The 17168-nt window shown below is 42.4% G+C and overlaps 1 long non-coding RNA gene across 2 annotated transcripts; it reads left to right on the plus strand.

Moving 5' to 3' along the window:
- Positions 1–566: 566 nt before the first annotated feature.
- LOC105709447 (uncharacterized) lies at positions 567–9445 on the plus strand. Of its 2 annotated transcripts, XR_010337786.1 has the most exons (4): positions 567–663; positions 3977–4092; positions 4673–4794; positions 9386–9445. It is a non-coding gene; the product is annotated as an uncharacterized LOC105709447 (long non-coding RNA). The 2 variants fall into 2 exon arrangements; XR_001105519.2 differs by lacking the exon at positions 3977–4092.
- The last annotated feature ends 7723 nt before the right edge of the window (positions 9446–17168 follow it).

Below are 17168 nucleotides of genomic sequence, written 5' to 3' on the forward strand. Positions count from 1 at the left end.
AAGTTAGCCAGACCTGGTGGTGCACGCCTGTAGTCCAAACTACTTGGGAGGCTGAGGCAGGAGAATTGCTTGAACCTGGGAGGTGGAGGCTGCAGTGAGCCGAAATCTTACCCTTGCACTCCAGCCTGGGCCACAGAGCGAGACCCTGTCTCAAATAATAATAATAATAATAAAAATAAATACATAAAAGAGTGCTTATCAGGCTGTCTAGCACATAGGAAGGTGCAAAAAATGGTAGTTTTGTGAAAAATATTAGGGGTGAGACAAGGACAAAAGTGAACTCCGGCCCGTGAAAACCATTTCAATTGGTGGTGGAGTTGTGGATGAACAGTTTCTCCTTTTTATTTAGAATCCTAATGTGGTGGTTACGCAATGACATTGCTAAACACTTGTTGTGAGTAGGGATTGTATTTGCTGACCGGTTAACCACTCCCAGGGAGTGTGATCCCTTGGGTTTGTCACAAGGCTGTCCTCCAGGAGGACAGGAGTGCCTGGGTGGGGCTGGGGAGCACTGAGTGTGTGGAAAAGGGGGTGGTGGAGACAGGGGGTCAGGAGCCTGTGTGAGGAGAAAGGAGCCACTGAGCCTGGAGGGAGGGGAGACAGGTGGATGCAGACGGAAAGAGAAAGGCCCCTCCAGAAGGCAGCCTGGACCAAAGCAAAGAGGTCTGTTTTCATTTCATTCCTTTATTATTTTGCTTATTTGCAATGCTGGTTTCTCAGTTATCTTTCTTTCCAGAACAGTTCTCTCTGGGCAGCCCTGGCCAGACTGCAACATGAGAATCAATCTGACTTCAGCCTCCGTCTGTAAACTTCTCACGCTACAGCCTGGGGCGGGGTGGTGCGAACCTAGTCCTCTGGGTGCATGTGGGGAGTGATGGGCTGTGGGTGGGTCTTCAGGGCTCTGAGGGCTGCACTTTACTTCTCAAGCTTGGGGGTGGATGATCTGTTTGCTGCCACTGACACCCCATCCCCACCCAGCCTGACGATGACCCTGGGTTCTCATTCCAGCTCTGCTACCTGCCTTCTGCTTGGCCCTGGAAAATCCCCTTCTTCTGTCTTGGCCTCAGTTTTCCCATATGAAAAGGAAGGTGTTGGACTAGATGAACTCAGAGGTCTTTTATGGTTCAAGCAGTCTGTAAGTCTCAGACCCCTGAAGGGTATGATTGGGAAAAAGAAAGAAACACGGATAGGAGTCCCAAAGGATTTCCCATCAAACACTGCATTCCCCTACACCCTTCACTTGGGAAATTAGAGTAAAGCAAATTAATCTCCTGGCTACCATAACAAAGAGAAGGAGGCAGTCCCATTCAAGTATTTCCTTCCTTTCTGCTTGGTTGCAAATTCCACTCTTCTTACTTTAAAATAATAAAAGCCAGGCCAGGCATAGTAGCTCACTCCTGTAATCCCAGCACTTTGGGAGGTCGAGGCGGGTGGATCATCTGAGGTCAGGGGTTCGAGACCAGCCTGGCCAAAATGGTAAACTCACGACTCTACTAAAAATAACAAAAATTAGCTGGCCTTGGTGGTACGTGCCTGCAATCCCAGCTACTTGGGAGGGAGGAAGGATGACTTGAGCCCAGGAGTTTCAGGCTGCAGTGAGCTATGATTGCACTACTGCATTCCAGCAGAGCAAGACCCTGTCTAAAATAAAATAAAATAAAATAAAATAAAATAAAATAAAATAAAAAGCACTCCCAAAGGGAAAGAAGCTACATATGCCATCTTTTCCCAGAAACTCATCAGTAATATAAGTCCCTCTTCGATCGAGAGAGATCCAAGATGGCTGATCACTAGCAGCTCGGGCTCCTAGCTCCCAGTGAAAGCGCAGAGAACGAGAGGACGCCACACTTTCAGACGAGTGTTTGTTGCTCACGGACCAGGAGATTCCCAGTGGAGGAGCCCCACGTGTCGCCAGGGCGACTCTTGTGGCTGGCGTGGCGGTTTTGCTGGCACCTCAGCGCGCCAGTTTTTGGTGCAGAGTCCGGAGATTCCCAGGCAGAAAAGCACCATCAATCTTAACACCGCTGTTTTGGCCGGCGCAGTGGACTGCTCAGATTTCGGTGCTGGGAATCAACAAGCTGGACGTCTGTTCAGAGACCTAGTTAGAAAGTTGGTAATTACAAAGACAACAGACGGATAAATATATAATGAAGGGAAGAAATCAGCGTAAAAAGGCAGAGAATACTCAAAATCAGAATGCCTCTCCCTCTACAGGGGATCGCAATTCCTCATCAGTAACGGAACAAGGCTTAATAGATTACGAGTGTGTTCCAATAACAGAAGCAGGCTTCAAAACGTGGGTGATAAGAAACTTCTGTGAATTAAAAGAACTTGTTCTAACCCAATGCAAAGAAACTAAGAACCTTGAAAAAAGGTTTGACAAAATGTTAACGAGAATGGACAATTTAGAGAAGAATATAAGTGAATTGATGGAGCTGAAAAACACAACACGAGAACTTCGTGAAGCATGCACAAGTTTAAACAGTCGAATTGATCAAGTAGAAGAAAGGACATCAGAAGTCGAGAACCAGCTCAGTGAAATGAAATGAGAAGACAAGATTGGAGAAAAAAGGATAAAAAGGAATGAGCAAAGTCTCCAGGAAATATGGGACTATGTGAAAAGACCTAATCTACGTTTGATAGGTGTACCTGAATGTGATGAAGAGAATGAATCCAAGTTGGAAAATACTCTTCAGGATATCATTCAGGAAAATTTTCCCAACCTGGCAAGGCAGGGTAATATTCAACTCCAGGTAATACAGAGAACACCACAAAGATATTCTTCAAGAAGACTAACCCCAAGGCACATAATTGCCAGATTTATTAGGGTTGAAATGAAGGAGAAAATACTACGGGCAGCCAGAGAGAAAGGTCAGGTTACCTATAAAGGGAAACCTATCAGACTTACAGCAGATCTCTCAGCAGAAACCCTACAAGCCAGAAAAGAGTGGGGACCAATATTTAACATCCTTAAAGAAAAGAACTTTCAACCCAGAATTTCCTATCCAGCCAAACTAAGCTTTATAATCAAAGGAAAAATTAAATCCTTTGCGAACAAACAAGTACTTAGAGAGTTCACCACCACCAGGCCTGCTTTACAAGAGCTTCTGAAAGAAGCACTATACATATAAAGGAACAACCAATATCAGCCTTTCCAAAAATATATCAAAAAGAAAAGAACATTAACACAACAAAAAATTTACACTAACTAATGGGCAAAACAGCCAGCTAGCATCAAATGTGAGTATTAAAGTTATATATATTTTAATTGTATAAAAAGTCAAAACCCATTGCTATGCTGCATCCAGACCCATCTCACATGCAACGATACACAAAGACTCAAAGAGAAGGAGGAAGATTTATCAACCAATCAGAGAGTAAAAATAAACAGATAAAAAGCAGGAGATGCAATTCTCGCCTCTGATAAAGTAGACTTTAAAGTAACAAAGAGCAAAAGAGGCAAAGAAGGACATTACATAATGGCAAAAGGATCAATGTAACAAGAAGAGCTAACGATTTTATAGATCAACGAGACAGAAAATTAACAAGGACATCCAGGACTTGAACTCAGACCCAGAACAAGTAAACTTAATAAACATTTATCCACTTCAAATACATAAAACATACATTACCACCTCACACCTATTCCATAAGTGACTACATAATTGGAAGAAAATCACTCCTCAGTAATCGCATAGCATTTCATAGGTTTAAATGAAATATCGGTTGGCTGCTCGTTTGTTATTTTCTTCCCTTATTCCTTCCTGTTTACATCAAGTATAATTATTGGTATAAAAGAGGTTTTCAATACCCATTACTAAACTGCATTCTAGCCTGGGCAAGAAAGCAATACTCCCATTCTCTCTCTCTCTTTCTCTTCCTTTTTCCTCCTCTTCTTTATTCTTTTTCTTTCTTTCTTTAAAAAAAAAAAAATAAATAAAAAAAATAAAAAAAAATAAGTCCCTCTTCTTCCCAGAGGAGTTGTGAAGGTGTGAAGACAAGCTGGAGGGTTATACTAATGGATGAGCCTTCACATGGAAGAAAATATCAGACGTGGGGAAGAAGCATTTTTCCCTAACCACACAGCTCTAGGCATGTATCATGAACCCAGTAAGTTTCATACAGACTAGTGGGTATTTACCATCACTTTGGCTTCCCTGCATCTGAAGATTCCATGAGATACCCCAAAATCCTTTTCATAAGTTCCTTTTCTGCTCTAATCAGCCAGAGTCAGTTTCTGTTGCATATAACGGGACCCTGACTGATGCAGAAATTTATACAAGAAATGGTTGTTGACAAGAGACCCTCAGGAAAAAAGGGGGAATCTGAGAATTGATTATTTGAGCCTGTTGGGACTAAGGGCAGTGAAAATCCAGCATCAGACAGTGGGATTCTGACATATTGAGCATACACTGGTGAAAGAATTAAGTTAAAATTTCCAGTCACCTGAAATGAAGTGCCCCTTGAAAGCAAGCCTCTAAGAGGCAGAGTGGCCATTGCCGTAAGGCAATCTGAAGGCCACAAAGACTTCGAGGGCCATGAGGCAGGATGCTTGCTTCTAGTTATATTATATAGGCTCATATCATAACTCCTCAGCTCAAGTGTTTACCTAAAAGCTAGGGACCTTTTATAACTGTGGCTGAAGAATCTCAAGAGTTTTTTTTTTTTCCAGAGGCAAAAACAAAAAGAGGTAGCATTACTGGAGCCCAGAACCCAGAGCCCAGAGCCCAACCAGTGGAAGCTGGAACTGTGCAAGCCTGACCTGCAGGATTTGAAGCCATGGGAGAATTGCAGGTGCTGTTGGAGAAGCAGCAGCTTCCTCTACAAAATAGAAGAAGAAAAATATCTCGGCTTCTTTTATTTTCTCCTGCTCTCTAATCTCTTATTCACACAGAAGATGGAAAATATAGGCCAGTCATGGTGGCTCACACCTGTAATCTCAGCACTTTGGGAGGCTGAGGTGGGTGGATCACCTAAGGTCAGGGGTTCGAGACCAGCCTTGCCAACATGGTGAAACCCTGTCTCTACTAAAAATACAAAAATTATCTGGGTATGGTGGTGCACACCTATAAGCCCAGCTACTCGGGAGACTGAGGCTTGAGAATTGCTTGAACCTGGGAGGCGGAGGTTGCAGTGAGCTGAGATCGCACCACTGCACTCCAGCCTCCAGCCTGGGTGACAAAGCGACACTCTGTCTCACACACACAAAAAGAAGATGGAAAATATAACTTTCAGGTATCAGCCTGCGTGTGATATGGAGCAGAGGAGGGGAAGGAGAGAAATGAATCTGAGAAAAGGAAAAGATCTTTTTCATAGTTGAGAAATGTGTAAATACAGTCAGATTCTAGTATCCCTGGAAGGCAATTACACAGTCAAACTCAAGAAGAGAGGTGAATAAGGGTAAAATTTTGCTAACTTTATTGGCAAAATCTAAAGAACACATAGGGAATAGGCTCTGAGGGTGCCAGACCAAGGAGGGAGTAATATAATTTTAGATTGGCCTGAACGTATTGATATGGATATATTTACTAGAGATCCTTATTTCAAAAGGCAAGTTTGAGTAACCAGAAGGGTTCTAATGGTTTGCTTGGTTGGTGGATTGAATCTCAGACTAACCAGTGTTCCACTAAACAAAGTTAAGATGCCATAAATTCCTTAACTTCCTTGGTATAAAGTAGAAGGTAGGAGGTTGAAATATTAAATACATTTCCATGTGCAATGTCTTCCCCACTCCCTAATTATATTCCCAGAACAGGCCCAGAAGACAACTGAATGTGAAGTTACTGAGAAATACATTAGTGAGGAAAACACTGTGATCTTTGAAAAATACTGTCATGGCTGTTCTCTGTAAGGCTGGGGATCGTAATAGAAAGCTGAAAGCTGTAGTTGAGATGGGCTCTCTGATTTCAGAAGGGATTAAAGGACGCTACAGTGGCAGACTCCAAGTAGTGGCACTCAGCCACTACCAGCAAGATGGACATAATTACCAACCAGGCATAGAAAAGGAGTTCAGATGCTGAATGAATAACAAATGCCCTCTGCTGTCTATCCCTCTGCTTGTCCATGGACATATTGCTTTCTTCTAATACTTACACTTCAGTGTAAAGCTTCTACCGACTATAATGCCAGCAACTATCTTTTGAAAAACTGATAAACATTCACCCATCCCCAGAGGAGTCAACCTAAATCTCATCAGTAACTATATCCAGCTGTGAGTCTACGATCTGTGGATGATGGTCATTTCTTTGGTAATTCTACTTTCCTGTCTCAAAATTATATAATCTGTGCAGTAAATTATAAAATTAACCACCACCAATACTTTATTAAATAATAATGAGGAAAAGAAAAGAAGAGAAAAACTGGGCTAAAATAGTTTAATTAGTGCATTGATTGAATCTGAGACTCCGTTGTAAAACAAACCATTATTTTATGTACCATTATGAAAAGTGATCCAATTAAATGATGACATAATGCTTTCTGATCACACTTATAACTTAGAGCTATTTTACATTTATTTAGACATAGAAGTAGATTTTTAATCTTATACAACCCTTGTGCATACATAAAAATTAAAATATCCTATAATCCCAGCACTTCGGGAGGCAGAGACAGGTGGATCACGAGGTCAAGAGATCGAGACCATCCTGGTCAACATAGTGAAACCCCGTCTCTACTAAAAATACAAAAATTAGCTGGGCATGGTGGTGCACGCCTGTAGTCCCAGCTACTCGGGAGGCTGAGGCAGGAGAATTGCCTGAACCCAGGAGGCAGAGGTCACGGTGAGCCGAGATCGCGCCATTGCACTTCGGCCTGGGTAACAAGAGCGAAACTCCCTCTCAAAAAAAAAAAAAAAAAAAAAAAAATTAAAATATAAGAAAAATATATTGATTATGGTATTTCTCAAACTTCTTCATATTTAGAATCCTACTGTGAATCCCTCCCGCATTACTTCTTTAACAAAGAATATTTGTGGCCAGGTGTAGTGGCTCACGCCTGTAATCCTAGCACTTTGGGAGGCTGAGGTGTGCGGATCACCTAAGGTCAGGAGATCAAGACCAGTCTGACCAACATGGAGAAACCCTGTCTTTACTGGAAATACAAAATTAGCCAGGCATGGTGGCTAATGCGTGTAATCCCAGCTACTTGGGAGGCTGAGGCAGGAGAATTGCTTGAACCCAGGAGGCGGAGTTTGCGGTGACCTGAGATTGGCCATTGCACTCCAGCCTGGGCAACAAGAGCAAAACTCCATCTCAAAACAAACAAACAAAAAACAAAACAAAACAAAAAGAAAATTTGCCCCACCCCTTTCTTTTTATGCCTTTTTGCATATACAATAACTTTGTATTTCCATGTGGAATTATAATGTTATATTTTTTAAGCTATTTTAAGGAACAATTAAACTAAAATGAGTAGTACCCATAATACACATAGCTCAACTGAAGTAATAATATTAAAGATAGCTATGATCAACTAAACAAATGTGCAGGCAAAAGTAATTACGTTACAAATGTTGCCTGGTTACGAGCAATAGCAAGGTGCTATTCACGGTAACACCTATGTCAAAGGTATTAAAAATATGAAAAAAATGAGCATCTTAGAATTGATGAACTGTAACAGTTAGTATAAAATACATATGGCACAACAAGGAAGAGAATATAAACATATATGCTAAGTCACTGTTTCTGATGGTACAATTTATGTCTGTTCTCCAGTAATGCTTCTAAGTTCTGTTTGGCTTCATCCAGCACTTCAAATGTTGTTGTTGTTGTGTGTTTGCTTGTTCCTTCTATCCAGTAGGTTAACCAAAATCTTCATTTTTGAGGGATCTGAGTCATTGGTGGTTCAACCAGAATAACATTATGGTAGTAGAAATTCTTATCTTTCCTTCATGTTCATTCAATAGGTAATTTTCTTCTAGCTGCTCTTAAGATTTTCTCTTTATCAGTTATTTTCAACATTTCAATTATAACATTCGTCATTTTGGGTGTGTGTGTATGTGTGTGTGTGTATGGTGTTTATGCTCCTTAGGTTTAATTGAAATTCTTGACTCTGTGGCCTTACTGTTTTTATTAAATACAGAAACAAATTTGGCTCTTATTTCTTCACACTCCTTCCCCTTTTTTCCCTGGGACTCCAATTACGCACATTAGACAGCTTGATATTGTCCTACAAGTCACTGAGATTTTGTTTATTTCTCCTACCTTTATCTTTTTGCACTTCACATAGACTAGATTCTATTTCTAGATTTTCAAGTTCATTAATTATTTTCTTTTGTAGTGTGTAATGTACTATCATCCCATTCAGTGAAATTTTAACTTGAGATATTAAATTTTTCAGTTCTAGAAGTTTTATTTAGTTTTTTAAAATATCTTCCCTTTCTCTTTTCATTATGTTTATGTTTTCCTTTACATTTCTTAGCATATCAAGAATATTTATACTAGCTTATGTCTTTGTCTGTTAACTCCATTATCTCTGTCATTTCTTGGCATGTTTATATTGATCGATGTTTTTCTTCGTTATAGGTCTCATTTTCTTCCTTTTTCACGTCTTATAATTTTTTTAGGTGTTGAACATTGTGAATGTTACATTATTAACAAGCTGGATTTTGTTGTTTTTTTTTAAAGAATGTTGGTTTGTTTGTTTGAGCAGGCAACTATTTGTGGATCACCTTAATAATTATAAGACTTCTTTTTAAGTCTATAGGCTAGTTTAACCCTATTAATAACATGTTACCTGACTGTCTTCTACTGAATGCTCTGTGTGTTCAACAAGGTTCCTCATGTCTGGATGATCAGGCGTAAGCATCTCCCAACCTTGTGAGAACTCTGGAAATTATTAAGCTTATGGCTCTCCAGTGGTTCTTCTTTGTCTAGTCCTGTGGAGTTTCATCCTAAACATAATCAACTTAATGTCCAGCCCCAAATCCAAGAACCCATGCAGATTTCTGGAATTCTTTCTCTGTATACTTTCTCCCCTCCTGGACTCTGTACCACAAATTGCAGTTGCCTCGTCCTTCCCTTTTTTAGCTCAGTAGGACTGCTACACTCTGCTTGGGTCCCCTTTCCCTCCCTGCGCTGGGGTTCAGTAAGTGCCTACAGGTAGAAAGTCAGGGCAACTGTAGAGTTTGCTTCATTTGTTTTCCTTATTTCAGGAATCACCATTCGATACTGCCAGTGCTATGATTTGAATGTGTCCCATCCAAAATTCAGGTGTTGCTAATGTGATAGTATTAAGCAGTGGGTTTTGTGGAGGTGATCAAGCCATGAGGGGTCCTTCCTCATAAATGGGATTGAAACCTTTATAACAGAGGCTTCACACAGCACTCACCTAGCTTGCCCTTCCACCTTCCAGCACTCACATGACACAGCATTCCTTTCCTCTGCAGGAGGCAGCAGTAAGGTGCCATCTTGAAGCAGAGAGTAGCCCTCGCCAGACAACAGAGCCTGCCAGCAACTTGATTCTAGATGTCTAGCCAGTAGACTGTAAGAAATAAATTTCTGTTCATTATAAATTACCCAGTCTGTGATACTGTGTTATAGTAGCACAAATGGACTAAAACAATGTCCTAATGTCTGAAAATAGTTGTTTCACGTATTTGGTCCAATTTTACGGTTGCTCGCGGTGGGAGGGCTAGTCCGGTACCAGTTACCGCATAATGAAGAAAGTGGAAGTCTTTTTATTTATTTTTTAAGCGATTATATTTTTAACTGTTTCATTTCTAACTAATTTTCAGCTTTTGCTGCTTGTTTTCTAATACAAACATTTAAGGCTATACATTTCCCCAAGGGCATTACTTTTAGCTTTATCTCACAAGTTCTGCTATGTAGTATTTTTGTTATTGTCAATGAAAATATTTTCTAATTTTCATGACTCCTTCTTTGGCCCATGGATTATTCGAAATTGTATCTATTATGTTCCACAACTATAAGCCCTTTGTTGAACATAGATATTGCAAATACCTTCTCATGTATGTGGTTTATTTCTTTTAACTTTCTTAGTCGTATCCTTTAATGAACACAATTTCATAATTTGAACATAGTCCAATTTATGAAAATGTTTTATGGCTAGTTCTTTTTATGGCCTATTTAGGAAAATTTTGCATATCCTAAGACCCTGAAGATATTCTCCTGTGTTTTCAGCTGAAATATTTAGTTATTATTTTTTACAGTTAAGCTTATGTGTCGAGTTATTGCTTGAAGATAAATGGAATTAACAAGGTGGCTTTTTAAAATCAGGTTACTTGATATGGTTAGTTCTGTTTCTTGAACTCTATTCTGGCCCACTTACCTATATATCCTACGCCTTCTTATTATTTAAATTTTGTTTTCAAAATATGTTTTCTCATTGTTGACCGTCACGCTGCCTTTCTTTTGTTTGGGTCTCCACATCTGCTTATCCTTCCTGTCTTGTTCTGTCTTGCTCAGGGAAGCTGACCTGAATGGATTACATTAAAGTTTTTTCCCTGCCTCTGATTCTGGGACCAATGAGGAATCCTGACAAGAGATCAGAGGGAGGGAGAGGAGAGAGGTCAGGACATACAGGCTTCTGATTTCCTTCCTGTGAGGTCCCTTCAGGGTTGATTTTGCAACTTGACCAAATGCCATTGCACCTCTCAAGGCAACTGATTCTATAAACTTCTTTCTCCTTCCAGGTTTTGGTAACTTCTCCCTGTCCTTAATTCTTCAGTTCTAGGAGAGGTGACAGCGCCTATGCTTGCTAGTCCTGCCTGGGTTCATGAACTATCCTTAAGCCCTGCTAACACCTTTATGGTTAGTTTATTTGCATATAAACCTATTAGAAAAACCCTAACTTGAATGTGCTGTTTCCTGTTGAAATCCTAACTAATACATTAGTATATTAGAAAGGTTTTTTTCTTAAAAAAAGTCTTATATTTAGCATCTTTGCTCAATATTCTTTAAACAGTTTGTTTCTATAAATTTTTGAATTTCCTATGTAGATAATCATAGCATCTTGTAAATGGTGACCCCTGTGTTTCTTCTTTCAAAATAGTTACAATTTTATACTTTTAATTTCTATTCTCTTTATTTCTTATTATTCTGGCTGAGACCTCCGTTTTACAGGTGAACACAATTTTAATTGTCTCATTGCCAGCCTTAAATTGAATGCAATGGATGGTTCACCATTAAGAATTACATTTGTTGTAGATATAGGTAGGCACCTTTTTATACATTAAGATTTTTTTTTCTCTCTAAGTTTATTATGTATTTATTTACTTTTAGAGTTGGGTGTTGTTCTGTCAGCAGGCTAGAGTGCAGTGGCATTATCATAACTCACTGAAGCCTCAAATTCCTGGGCTCAAGCAATTCTCCCATCTCAGCCTCCTGAGTAGCTGGGACTACAGCTGTGCACCACAATGTCCAGCTAATTAAAAAAATTCTTTAATAGATGGGGGTCCCACTGTGTTGCTCAGGCTGATCTCAATCTCCTGGCCTCAAGTGATCCTCCCACCTCAGTCTCCAGAGTAGCTAGGATTATAGGGATGGACACCAGTTACTTTTGAAAATCATGAACAGATAATGTATTGAATAGTGTACTACATTATTTGAGATAATCATAAACCTCCTTCCCTTTTCTTTTTTCTCTTTCTTTGTTTTTAGATTTTTTTGTTTTGTTTTGTTTTGAGGTGGAATCTTGCTCTTGTTGCCCAGGCGAGAGTGCAATGGCACAGTCTCAGCTCACTGCAACCTCCACCTCCCGGGTTCAAGCAATTCTCCTGCCTCAGCCTCCCGAGTAGCTGGGATTACAGGTGTCTGCCACCACGCCCAGCTAAGTTTTGTATTTCTAGTAGAGATGAGGTTTTGCTGTATTGGCTAGGCTGCTCTCAAACTCCTGACCTCATGATCCACCTGTCTTGGCATCCCAACGTGCTGGGATTACAGGCGTGAGCCACTGCTCCCGGCTCCTTTTCTTTTTTAGCTATCCCTTAAATCTTGGCTCCATCCTGGTAGTGCATGTCAAGGTCAAAGCCATGAGGCTTGATATAGTTTGGATGTCTCCAAATCTCACATTGAAACGTAATCCTAGTGTTGAAGGCGGGGCCTGGTGGGAGGTGATTGGGTTGCAGGGGCAGACCCCTCATGAATGGTTTAGCATCATCCCATCCCCTGGGTGATGAGTGAATTCTTGCTCTGAGTTGACTGAGATCTAATTCTTTAAAAGTGTGTGGCCATAGAGGGAAACAACAGACACTGGGGCTTATCTGAGGGTTGGTGAGTTGGTGGTGGGAGGAGGGAGAAGATCAGGACAAATAACCAATGAGTACTAGGCTTAATAGCTGGGAGATGAAATAATTTGTACATCAAACCCCTGTGACATCAGTTTGCCTATATAACAAACCTGCATGTATATTCCTGCAAGGTTTTTTTTAAAAAAAAGCACATGGCACCACTCCCTTCTCTCTCTTGCTCCCGCTGTTGCCATGCGATGCTCTCGCTCTCCCTTTGCCTGCTGCCATGAATGTAGCTTCCTGAGGCCTCGCCAGAAGCCAAGCAGATGCCGGTGCCATGCTTCTTATACAGCCTGCAGAGCCATGAGCCAATAAATCCTCTTTATAAATTACCCAGTCTTTGACATTCCTTTATAGCAATGCAAAGAATGGCCTAATACAGGGCCCTTCCTTCCTTGCTTCAGCCTGAAAGAGCAGGAATGGGGCCTTACAGTCTTCTGAAGTTTGGGCTTTTTGGACTCTTCCATCTGGAACACTGCAAGATATCCATGAGAGCAACATTTCGATGTATTATTTTGCTTACAATACTTCTGCTTTGAATGAAACTCTGTTTTCTTCCCGCTTTTTATTAGGAGTAAGGAGAGCAAGTAGTAATGAGGGATAATGAGGAGCAAAAGCCCATTCTGACATCCATAATGTCATTTGCAGCAATCTTATGAAGGAGGCAGTAGTATGTTTATTTTACAGATGAGGAAACTGAAATTTAGAGAGGTGAAGTGCCCTGCCCAGAATAATGACTGAGTGGGTTCCTAGACCTGTGATCCCAAATCTTGTGCTCAGAAACAGTGCTGGCTTTTTTTTTTTTTGAGATGGAGTTTTGCTTCTGTTGCCCAGGCTGGAGCGCAGTGGCACGATCTTGGCTCACTGCAACCTCTGCCTCCTGGGTTCAAGTGATTCTCCTGCTTCAGCCTCCCTAGTAGCTGGGACTACCAGGAGCCTGCCACCACACCTGGCTAATTTTTGTGTTTTTAGTAGAGACGGGGTTTCACCATGTTGGCCAGGCTGGTCTCGAACTCCTGACCTCAGTTGATCCGATTGCCTTGGCCTCCCAAAGTGCGAGATTACAGGCATGAACCACTGCACCCCAGCCTGCTTGACTCCTTAGAGAAGTGAGATCTGGGCCCCATCTCACCATTAGTCTGCTTCTTCTTTCTTCTGACCTTTGGAGCCACTGCTGTAAGTATCTCCTTGTCCCACTCTTCCATTCAGCTCTGTAGCAGTTCTACCATTGGGAAACATTGTGGTCCCCTGACCGTGGCACACTGGGGGCTGTGTATCTTGTCACTGTTGTGAGTATCTTGTATGTGTATTTTGGAGGGGCCTAGGCAGTCTACAGGTCTTAGTGCTAGACAGGGAGAAAGGCCTCGTGCTGGGTGACAGCCTCCAGGAGCACAGTCCTCGGATGCCCCAGTACACCTATATTCAGACTTCATCCTTGGCCTGCCAGTGTGCCAATGCCTGGGTGGGGCTCTGGCTTCAGTGGTCCCCCAGAACATACATGCACATAATATCACAGCATCTGTGCCATTCAGAAGCTGGGGGCTACTCAAAGAATCTCCTTTTCCCTTTTCTCTGGAGCCACTGCCCCAAGACTTTGGGGTTGGAGTTCTTTTAGGGCAGCCCTGCCCTGCTGCCTCTGCTGGTCTCCCTGCCCTTCCTAAAGGAAGCCAGGAACTCCTGGTTCCTCTATCTCCAGGCCTTGTTTAGGGTTTGTTTCCAGAGTCTGAGGAGTCGGAAAGGTGAGGGCAAGAGGTTTCTCTATGATGTGTTTGTGTCCCATTGCAGGCAAGACCAGGGCCAGGTGGTGCAGGAGCTGCTGCCTGCTCTAGAGGGCTGCCCTCCAGCTGGTCAAGGGCTGCACCTCTGCCTCCCTGAGTGGGATTTTGAGCCAGGCAAGGATGTGGCTGACATTGTGGCAGACAGCATGGTGGGCTGCTGGGTCATGCTCTGTGTGCTGAGTCACCAGGCCGTGAACACCCCCTGCTGCCACCTGGAGCTCTGCTTGGCCACCTCCTTTCTGCTGGCTGCGCCCCACCCCCACCCCCCCGCCAGTGCTACTGCTGGTCTTCCTGGAGCCCATCTCACAACACCAGCTCCCCTGCTACCATAGATTGGCCTGGTTGCTCCGCTGAGACTATTGCATGTGGCCAAAGAATGATTTCTGTGCTTGGTTAGGGAGCAGGCTGGAGCAGCCTGGGGTAGGGTAGAATGGGCGTATGTGTGTTGAAAGGTAGGGGTAAGAAAAGCAAGCCAGCTTGGCAGGGAGATCGTATGTTTGGGCTATAAGACTGAACTCAGTTTTTGGTAGAAGGTGGGGTTACCGTGTGTGCAAGGGAGGATCCAATGGGAACACAGGCTTTGGGAAGGCTCTGGAGGCTAAATGAGAAAACCTGGGAGATAGCAGGTGGCCATGTGGTATGCAGTGTAATCTCAAGATTTCCAAATCATCAATAAATGAATAAATGTACTAACTCCATGAAATACTTGGCTTGATTGAATTTTTTTTTTTTTTTTTTTGAGAAGCAGTTTTGCTCTTGTTGCCCAGGCTGGAGTGCAATGAGGCAGAAGGTGAAAGGGTTGGAGTCACAGAAACTGTAGTCCAGAGAAAATAAGGTTGGAAGGAGCCCCTTTTGCCATCTGAGTTATAGAGGGATTGGCAGCTGAGGATCAAAAAGCTGGGATGCTGTCCAGGAGACAGCAGACCGATTGCCTGTTCCCTCAATAAAAACATGAAAGTCTGTTCCCATCTATCTCCGGTTGAGCCTCATAGCAACACTGGGAGGAGGAGCCTACCCCCTTGTCACTCTGTACTCGACTATGCTAGGCTACCTGTAGGTCCTAGGACACCATCACACCTTTTGCCTCTGGGCCTTTGTGTATGCTGTTCCTGCACTGAAAAACACCTTTCCCCTGGGGAACTCATAAGTATTCTTTAAGATGCAGTTCAGCCATCACTTTCTTCAGAAGCCTTTCCTGACCTCCCAGCCTAGATAACTGTTGCCCCTGGGTTCCCACAACTTCCTGCACCTCCCTTTCTCAAAGGACCCATCTTACAGGTCTGAAAGCAATACAAGGCATGGTCTCCAAAGCTGAGTGCACAAGATAATCACAATAGGGTTGCAAAGAAACTGTTATAACTTCTATTTTTATTTAAAAAAAAAATCTCACCTTCTTCTGAAGCTAGACTGTCTGCTTTTTTAGCCATGTGGCGGCAGCATGCTATTTAATTTCTCTATACTATAGTTTCCTTTTCTGTAATATGGGATAGTGTTAGATTCTCCCTCAAAAGGTTTTGGATGTATTAAATGAGTTAATACATATAAAGAATTGAGAGGAGGACCTAATAACAAAGGAGCATTGCAAATGTTCAAGAAAAGTTAGCTATTACAGGCACATCATTTTTTTTTTCTTTGAGATGGAGTCTCACTCTGTCACCAGGCTGGAGTGCAGTGGTGTGATCTAGGCTCACTGCAACCACTGCCTCCTGGGTTCAAGCGATTCTCCTGCCTCAGCCTCCCAAGTAGCTGGGACTACAGGTGCCTGCCATCACGCCTGGCTAATTTTTTGTGTTTTAGTAGAGATGGGGTGTCACCATGTTGGCCATGGTCTCAATCTCTTGACCTCGTGATCTGCCCACCTTGGCCTCCCAAAGTGCTGGGATTACAGGTGTGAGCCACCGTGCCTGGCCCGGTACATAATTTATAAGTAAATAAATATACATATGTTGGGAGTGTGTGCTCAACTCAAAAACTCAAAAAGCTTTTACTCATGGGAGTGCTCTATTGTGAAAGTTTATAGAGATCAGGCCGTGGGGTCAGAGACCAGCTTTGCTTCATCACTGCATCCTTAGAGCCTACTGTCTGCCCAAATCAGAGAGAGTTCTGATAGAAAAATGTGGACAGAATGCCTGCAAACCAAATCCTGATGGGTGCTGAAGCAGAGAGAACCTGGAACAGGTTCAGGCTCTGTTGCTTATTTCTACATGGCACTAAAGGGCTCTTGGCCTCTTGTGGTCTTCCTTAGTTTTCCTCTTCTGTAGAATGTCAGGCTTTGATTAGACAAAGGCTAAGGGAAACCAGAGAATAATTTGAGGCTGGATTTAGGGCGAGGCACGCCCTCTTGTGTCCTAATGGTGTCCTCTCCTCTCTTTGCACACTCGCCTCTCTTCTTCCTCTTCAGGGCAGATGATGCTGAAGTGGATGTCCTTACCTGACCCTGCAAAGCTGCCTCTTCAGCTTCAGATCCTGACACTTTCTCAAATGTCTCCGGCTCCCTTGACACCCACACTGCTGCATTGTCCCTCCCCATCTCAAACCCTCCCCACTTCCACATATGGTCTCTTCCTTAAACAGTGTGGGACCTTTGGAGTCATATGGCCAGGAGGTGACAAATCCCACCCCTGGTACTTATTGGCTCTGTGATCTTGAGCAGGTCACTTCATTTCTCTAAGTCTCATTCCCTCTTTGTAAAGTGGAGTAAACAATACCAACCTCCTAAAACTATTGTGAGACCTTAAGGAGTGTTTATAGGTTGCTATTATGTTTACTGAGTAAAACCACATGAGTTATTACTATAAATAAATTGGAACATGTTTCACAGAGAAGGAATTTGAACTGGGTCATTGAAACTAAGATCTAGAATTCCCCTATTTTAACACTAGCCAACACGCATTGAGCCCTACCAGATGCTACTTATTGTCAATTTTCCCTAAGCCTCATAACCATTGATAGTAACAATAATAATAGCCAATGACTATGTATTTTATTGTGTTTTTTACTTTTTCAAATAGAAATGAGGTCTTACTATGCTGCCCAGGCTGGTCTCGAACTCCTGAACCCAAGCAATCCTCTCACCTCAGCCTCCCAGAATGCTGGGATTACGGGCATAAGCCACTGCACCTGGACTAGCTACTGATTATTAA

Source organism: Aotus nancymaae, unplaced genomic scaffold, assembly GCF_030222135.1.
Source record: "Aotus nancymaae isolate 86718 unplaced genomic scaffold, 86718_ANA_hifiasm-v0.15.2.pri h1tg000053l, whole genome shotgun sequence".
NCBI classification, from domain to species: Eukaryota; Metazoa; Chordata; class Mammalia; order Primates; family Aotidae; genus Aotus; species Aotus nancymaae.